The sequence below is a fragment of the Malania oleifera genome, chromosome 13, assembly GCF_029873635.1.
Source record: "Malania oleifera isolate guangnan ecotype guangnan chromosome 13, ASM2987363v1, whole genome shotgun sequence".
Lineage (NCBI taxonomy): Eukaryota > Viridiplantae > Streptophyta > Magnoliopsida > Santalales > Ximeniaceae > Malania > Malania oleifera.
The window spans coordinates 22,871,250-22,877,707 of record NC_080429.1 but is presented as its reverse complement, the minus strand read 5'-3'; the positions used below and the strand labels follow the sequence as shown (position 1 = coordinate 22,877,707).

Below are 6,458 nucleotides of genomic sequence, written 5' to 3'. Positions count from 1 at the left end.
TTTTTCTTTTTCTTTTTTTCTCTTCAAAGAGGATATGATTAATTCAAAAAAAAAAAATAGGGGACAAAGGATGGTAATTTAATGTGTACTCTATGGCACTAGCTCATGCCAAATTTAATAAAGTCTAATTGTTGAAGATTGAGAGTAGCCATGTGCTCAATTATGTTACTGCTAAAGCATTAAAGACTGCTTTTTATTGATTAAACTAGGTATTCAAACATTGATGATAACTTTTATTTTGGTCTTCTTAAAGAGGATGTAATCAATTCGAAGCTATGAAAGGGAGAGAGAGAGAGAGAGAGAGAGAGAGAGAGAGAGAGAGAGAGAGAGAGAGAGAGAGAGAGAGAGAGAGAGAGATTATTATTTTTATTATATTCACACTAGCTCATTTCCAGTTTTATTAAAGTGTAGTGTTTAAAGATTTGAAGTTGACATGTTTGCCACATTTATGAACTATAAAAGTGCACTCTTCTATGCCAAAAAATCATCGTGTGATACATTAAGGACGAACAATAAAATTAGTAGTTGCAATCATGGAAAGAAAATTCTTAGTCCTTATGTTGCTCGTTGTCCTTCTATTGGCTTCAGGTTAGTCTCTTAGTCTCTCTCTATCTATATTTGTGTGTGAGTGGGAGGTTGGTGGGGAGGGGATAGTACTAGTTGTGTGTCTAAAGTCGTAGACCTCATATTTAGAAAAGGTCTTAAATTTAAATTTGTATTGGATTTGAATAAGATGTAATATAAAATTATATTGAAATTTATTCAAATCCACCCAAATTTAAATCTAAGATCCAAAATCTATGCTGTCAAAAGTTTGAGAAAATATTTGCATCAAAAATCACAATATCTGCACTCTTCTCTACATCGAAAGTTTGAAATGGCAAACTATGGTGCTCCACGAGAAACTAATCAATATTGCTAATATTGCAAAATTAATTTATTAAAGAGTTCATAAAAAATCAACATAGATCCCTCCTAGGAAGATTCATTATCCATCAAGAATATTCTACTATTTCTATTGTTGCTATTGTTGTTGTTAGTTGTTTTCCTAAATAAAAAATAAAAAAATCTAATAGCATGTCACTATAGATAATTTCTTTATATTCAATAACTAATGACATAATTTTTGTAGTTGGAATTTACACTAAGCCCATATTTAGATCAACCTTAGATTTGGATTTCTATAAATTTGGATAAAATTGAAATAAAAAATTATATTAAAGTTTATCAAAATCTTTATAAATCTAAACTTATGACACTCTCAAATAGAACCTAAGTGCATACATGTCCTTTCAAAGGGTTTCTAGCTAGTACATAGCTATTGTTTAGCATTATTAATTTGTTGTTATAAAAAGACAAAGTATTTGTGTGTGTTTGTGTATATGCGTCCAATTTCGACAATTCAAAATAGATCAATTATTATTTTGATTGTTATGCTTTCTTTTATGTGATTATAGAGAATAATGTGGCACGCACTGATGCAACTGAAGAGTGTCATGCAAAGAGCAAAAGGTTCAAGGGTTTATGTCTGGTTGATAGAAATTGTGCCGCAGTTTGCGAATCTGAAGGTTTCAAAAGCGGCGATTGTCAAGGGATTCGACATCGATGCGTGTGTTTTAAACCTTGTTGAAAAATGAACTAAAAAGCACTAATAAGGCATCAAGAGCACACAATTGCCACCAATAAAGAATTAATACTATATTTCTCCGTATATGATGTTGGATGACTTCTTGTATGATGAAGTTTCATTTTGCTTATATTCTTAACATAACTTGCCTTACAAATTAAGAACAGTTTTAAATTGCAAGTGATTTAGATAGAAAATTTTCTTTCATATCCTAAATGCAAACAAGTTAATCAATTGCACATTTAGACAAATAATTTTTTTAAAAGGAGAAATTATCATAAGTATATTTATTTATAAATTTTAGTTTAATCTCTCTACTATTTGATCAAATACATTGCTAATTAAATTGGGTATGAAATGAATTTTCTATTAACTATAATTAGATACAATGACAAAGCCAATCAAATCATCAACCTAGTTTCAGCCAACTTAAAATACTTTGCTTGCCTTTAAGGTATGCTCCTGCTCATAATAAAAAATAAAAGAAATTTTAGTGGTTTCAGATTAATCTTAGGTGCAAGCCAGTCTAGCAAGAGTTAGATTACTATTACCATGTATTTTGGGGCATGACCTTCAAATCTTCGATTTAGATTCATGTGGATCTAAACTAAATGTTGTATAAAATTATATTGAATTTCTTCCAAACTAATCCACACAAATTCAAATCCATACTCAGAAATCCATGCTTCCAAATACTAGCATGAAGTGTAAAGAAAAATACAATAAGAGAGATTATCACCCCTTTTCTCAAAATTATGAAAAACTCACATTCCTCTCCTAACATAAGAAAAGAAATGTATAGAAAGAAGAACCTAAAGGTGAACCGTTTTACAAACTCACTTTCTTCTGACTTTAACTTACAGTCTACAAGGCAGAGCTTACCTTTCTACCATATAGCAATAAGATTCCACTCCTCATCCACCTAACATGCAAATAATGATCAACCACCTAATTAAATTTACTGCAATACCCTTACAAACATTATATGACTTTGAAAAAAAAAAAATAGTACTCCAGCATGTTTGGAAAGTTAAACCATGTACATTATCCCACAAGGAGTTTTCAAGGGACTAAGTAGTTGCAAAGTCAACCATGCATACCTTGGAATGGTAAACCCCCACTAATGCATAAACAAACTCAAGACTAATTAATTAGCCTCAAAAACAAGTTTGCATGAAAATTTTGTTTATATAAACTATTTATAGTTATTTTTTGACCAAACAAATGATAACCCAATTCAAAAAAATTAAATTTTAAGATAAAATAAAGAGAAAATTAAAAAGTTTCACTGGGTAGTCGACCGGCCCCTTACCCACCTTTTTCCCATGCACACACATGAAGAAGTTGGCGCCAACTCGATGGGTGGTCAATTGGCCCTTCAAGGGCGATCGACCAACCTAATTGTACTTTGAATTTTAAATTCTCTTTATGATTGGATGGTTGTCTCAATTATACAATGTGTTCTACCCATTGACATGTGTCCTACAATGATCAAGACACTAGCCATTGGTGGTTGATATTTGAATTTTGAATTTCAAAATTCAAGTTTACCCTCTCTTTTTCGATGGTCTATAAATAGACCATGCAAGGCTATTTTTGGGCACAAATACAATGGGAAAGTAAGGTAGAAATGATGGAGAAGGAAGGGAACATGTGTAGCTTCAATTAGGGTATCTTTTCTTTTCTTTTGAAGGCACAGACACATAAATTGCAGTAACTATTTTGTGAATAGGTGTAAATAGCAATGCTGGTTGACTAACTATAATTGAGATGAATAGTCAATCACCTTTCCTATGTACAAATGTACTCCCAAAACTAATCTTTGGTTTTCATAGACTTTTTCATAGTTTTTCTTTATTTTCCCCTAATTTTCAAAAAAATAAGATGGCGACTCTGTATCAAGTGAATTTTTGTATCTTCCCTATCCCCCCCCCCCCCCTCTTTCTTCAAGTCTTCTCATTAGGGGATGAACTTTCCCTTCATTGACGACTCAAACAGAATCTAGAATCGACATTGAGAATGTTGGGAATCTTAATAGAATAAGAGGTGAGCCATTTCTCGTATATAGCCTAGGCCAGTATGAGCTTCTAATTAACCAAAAATAGAAAGAGCGTACCTTATCATAAATCAAAATATGTTAAACCAACAAATGAATATCTAATGAATATATGCTTGAAAGAAATTTACCTAATAAAAATTTCATTTCATTTAAAATTTATGTTTACACATATTATTGTAGATGGTTTTCGATGCCACCCATTTTTTTTATGGCATAACTTTGGACCCTACAAATTTCTTTTTCACTGTACTTGAGGCCACACATTTGGCAAATATGTCCTCCAAAAAAAAAACTAAACGTTGCATTTGGTTTCCCAAATATACATTCTTAAAAGTAGAACGGTCATCTATATCTCTATATAATAAAAATGTGCAGAGAGGAATAATATATTTATTTTATTGTGTAGACTATTTTACCCCTATTTAAAGTTGGATCCGTTCAAGAATGTTGTTGAGAACTTCAATTGTAAATTTGTTTCACATTATATATATATATATATATATATATATATATATATATATATATATATATATATATATATATATATATATATAATGAAAGATGGGTACTTATTTAGATGGTTGAACCCAAGACCCGAAAGGCTTAAACTTTTGGGTCAAATTGGTACCCACTCATGTATATTAAGTCTACCCAGGCTAACAAATGGTATCAGAATCAATGGTTCATAACTCTAGGCAAGTGTTGGGGATGTGGCTCATATTCAGAGTGGATCACATGTATCAGAGAGAGTTACATGAAGCAAAGGATAATTGCATGAGAAGAGGTTTCAAGAAATACGCAGGAGGACCTTGGCTTAGCACAAAATTGTCAACGATTTGGTCAAACCGTCGACGATTTTTGTCGGCACAGATCACGTATTTTGAATTTGGAGGCTTCTAGATTGAGCTTATCTCGAGGTTTCACCTCTGAGGGATCACTATAGATGTAGTCTAGTTTTACTAGAACTCTTCTATAGGCATTAGATGGTTATATAAACATCATTATGTAACTCTAGATGGGATTAAGCTTCAAGATAGTTTCAAAGTTGTAAGCTTTGACATTGATCATAGTGAAAACCCAAGTGTTGCTCTATAGTAACACGAACCAAGAAAATAACGAAATAAATAAAATAAAATAGAAAGGAAAAGGAAAAGGAAAAAGAGAAAAATTGGTTTGGCCATGACCAAACCGTCGCCAGTTTTGTGAGGATTAGAAAAACCGTCGACGGTTTTCTTGCAGGTAAACTATTGAGAGCTGTTTGAGGGCCAAACCGTCAAAAGTTTTGTCTAGCCCAGAAAAAACGTCAATGATTTTCCTACGGGCCTACTTTCTTAAGGGCTAAGTTATGTTTTATTTTTCATAATTCTCACAACTCTCTCTATCTCTCTTTACTTAGGGTTTTTGGAGACCCTCTATAACGACCTACTTTTTCATGCCATTTTTTTTCCTCTTAATATATATAGCAAATCTCTCTATATTACCTATTGAAAACATCTCAGGGCCCAAGGGAGCACTGAGGAAACTCTGTTCTCATTACATTCCTAAGGAGCAGTAAACATAAAACTATAAACAATATTTACAATACCAGAAATCTAAAAGTCCCAAAATATACATCACAAAGTACCCAGTGACATCATCAAAAACCATAGGATCTACCCAAACAACCAACACCCAGGAAACACTCATCCTTCAAAAAGGGTAGCACAAGAGCCTCTCTACCTGCGAGCCTTATCTGTTCGCCTAACTGGATCACCTGAAAAATGTTAAATCACTGGGATGAGACAACGCTCAATAAAAGAAGATATGCTATCACTAGCGTGTGGCAATTAAGTTACACGTTTAATATACTGATATAATACTGAAACTGTAAAACTGGTAGTCTAGTATACCGTATGGATTACATTTATTATAGTTTAAAATACAACTGTATATCTGAGTTTTCTAGTTACACATAATTCTAATATTATAATAAAACTGTTGCTGCACTGTAAATTTGTATATATATATATATATATATATATATATATATATATATATATAAACAACTGTGATAATACCCTAGGAACTAAATGTCATGATTTAACCCCTCATGATAGGGTTGTGTGGCCCGTAAGCGGGACTTAACTCCAGTTGGCCTACCAGGTAAGTCAATCTAAATCTTTACCAATCAACAATCTGGCCCACTCCAGTCTCTCCGGGCACGATACTACTCTCCCTCATCAAACCTGCCACTTCAACCCAGCTCTCTGGGGATACTGCAATCTCTCTTAGCACGGTAGATGGAATCCGCACACTATCTGAGATATGTGGTTGCACTATGATCTAAAATAGTAACGGTATCGTGTTCTGCTATCTGAATCTAACTGAATATTTCCTTAGAGTCTGATACTATTTAGTACTGATATATATAATTATCTTACTATTTTTGCCATGATATTGAAATAACCATAACATTTCAAAACTGATCTGCATAATCTAAATATCTAACTAAATAACTGAGTGTTATGGTTCTGTAGTCATGGCTTTCTGAAAAATACTATAAATCATATTTTCTGGAAACTGCATATTGATATCTTATGTTAATATACTGTAAAACATGATATCTGTAAATTTGTATAAATACTATATTAAACTGTAATAAACTCATGCCACACAATTAAGAAATTAAAATCCCATGTTCTAAAATCTGCTTCTCCTAATATAATAATAATATTCTCAAAAAGCTGAATAATACACTGTTTTATATATACATGATCTTCTGGTACACTTTCT

The 6,458-nt window shown here is 32.3% G+C and overlaps 1 long non-coding RNA gene across 1 annotated transcript; it reads left to right on the top strand.

Annotated features, from left to right (window-relative positions):
* Positions 1-450: 450 nt before the first annotated feature.
* Positions 451-1,711, top strand: LOC131146601 (uncharacterized). Its single transcript, XR_009134413.1, has 2 exons — positions 451-588; positions 1,458-1,711. It is a non-coding gene; the product is annotated as an uncharacterized LOC131146601 (long non-coding RNA).
* Positions 1,712-6,458: the final 4,747 nt, after the last annotated feature.